The sequence below is a fragment of the Nansenia antarctica genome, assembly GCF_963989245.1.
Source record: "Nansenia antarctica genome assembly, chromosome: 10".
NCBI classification, from domain to species: domain Eukaryota; kingdom Metazoa; phylum Chordata; class Actinopteri; order Argentiniformes; family Microstomatidae; genus Nansenia; species Nansenia antarctica.
Genome location: NC_137680.1, coordinates 187,501 through 189,870, shown reverse-complemented (window position 1 = coordinate 189,870; position 2,370 = coordinate 187,501).

Genomic DNA, 2,370 nt, shown 5'->3' with positions numbered 1-2,370 from the left:
GAGGATATAACAGAGATGACAGACTGCAAATGTCTATTGATTTTTGAAAATTGGCATTATAGTGCTGAGTCATCATCATCATCATCATCCCACACACACACAGACACACACACACACACACACACACACACACACACACACATGCATGCACACACTGTTGATTATACCGAATTGGTTAATGAGGAAAACATGCAGGATCACCCTCCCTCCCTCCCTCCCTCAGGGGCTGCTCGCTAAAGCAAATGATGATGAATGGCTAAACGGTGCTGTGCTGTTATCATGTTATCATTACCTTGTTGTGTTGAAGACGTCCTCAGACTAATCCTCCGAGGGTTTTTAAAAATCAGTTGAGTGTTGTATAGGGGGGAAGGCGTGTAGCATGTAGCATGTAGCATGTAGCATGTAGCGTGCGCATACGAGAAGCACCGTGAAGTAGAGAACACACAAGGGCTCTAATTAGTATTATTATTATTATTATTATTATTATAATTATTATTATTATTATTACTATTATTATACTCAATGCCTCCAGGCTCCCTCAGCAAAGGTCGAGTCTGGAAGATCGTTGAGTTGAGTTGAGGAGTTCACCCCCCCAGACAGCACGGTACAGCCGGCCTCAGCGAGCCCACCATCCCCCCCCTCAGCCAGCCCACCACTGCAGGTGTTCTTTACTTGAACACTGTGTATTCCTGTGTGTTTTCTGACCTATTTTGAAATAAAGTATTTCTCACTGCTTTGGTTTTTAAAAAAGAGCAAGCTGTCATCTTTTGTTCTATCTGTCTAATTTCTGTCTGAACTTCCTCACAAGAAATGTGTTTTATTCCGTTAAACACCATGAAACAAGGAGAGCCTTGTGGAACTGGGAACTTCAACCAATCCCAACAAGGGAATGCATTCTTTTAATGGAATACGCCAACATGGGAGGGAGATGGGGGAGGAAGATGGGGGGAGGGAGATGGGGGGAGGGAGATGGGGGGAGAAAGATGGGGAGGGAGATGGGTTGAGGGAGATGGGGGGGGATGGGTTGAGGGAGATGGGGGGGAGGGGGGTATGGATGGCGAAGCCTGGAGGCTGTGACTGTAAGAGGGACGCACACGCATACACACACATACACACATACACACACATACACACACATACACACACACACATACACACACATACACACACATACACACACATACACACACATACACACGCATACACACACATACACACACATACACACACATACACACACATACACACACACACACATACACACACACATACACACACACATGCATTTTCCTACAGAAGAGATGTCGTCAGCAGGAATCACAGGTCCCCTGGGCCCGACAATAACATCCGTCTCTCTCTGCCACACGTGACCTGAACAATCACCAATGTTATGCCGCTCAATTGGCTTTGGTTCTGTACAGCATGTACACACACACACACACACACACACACATGTACACATGATGTTAATCAGAACCTTCCATTATAGAACTGTAGGCCACTGGCAACTCACTGAGATGGAGATGTAAGACTAGAAATGGGAGGAGGGGGGAGGGGGGGGAGGGGGAGATGGAGAGGGGAGGGGGGGGAGGGGGGATGGAGATGGAGAGGGGAGGGGGGGAGGGGGGGATGGAGAGGGGAGGGGGGGGGAGGAGGGGGGAGGGGAGGGGAGATGGAGAGGGGAGGGGGGGAGGGGGGGATGGAGAGGGGAGGGGGGGAGGGGGGGATGGAGAGGGGAGGGGGGGAGATGGAGATGGAGAGGGGAGGGGGGGATGGAGAGGGGAGGGGGGGGGAGGGGGGGATGGAGAGGGGAGGGGGGGAGGGGGGAGGGAGGGGGAGATGGAAGGAGAGAGAGAGAGCAGATTAAGTAATCTATAACATGATCACACACTCATCCACTGGTGCATGAATATGTAATGTTCAACGTATTACAGTTTGTCACACTAAACCTCGACTCATTCGATTATTCAACAGTGGACACAGTCTCACTGTTTTAAAAAAAAAAAACAATTATGTGACAAAGTATTTCAAAGGGAATGTTAACATGCATGCACCCAACCACGCTGCATCTGGGAATAAAATACCTTAGAATATATTATAATATATATAAACAACAATTAATATGTTTTGCAGTTGCATCAATAGGACATCCACTTTTCCTCAGTGTCTCAGAGTCTCCATAGGTGTGTGGATGACACATCCATTGACTGTGACTTTGTAGCACCGTTACAATGACCAGGGGCTTGCTGGGGAACCTGTCCGCCTGCATGGTTGAGTGTAAACCAGTGAAACAATGACAAGCCCAATCTATCCGACACAGGGTGGCTCTCCTAAGATGGTATTAAACCATTAAAACGTTTCATACACAGT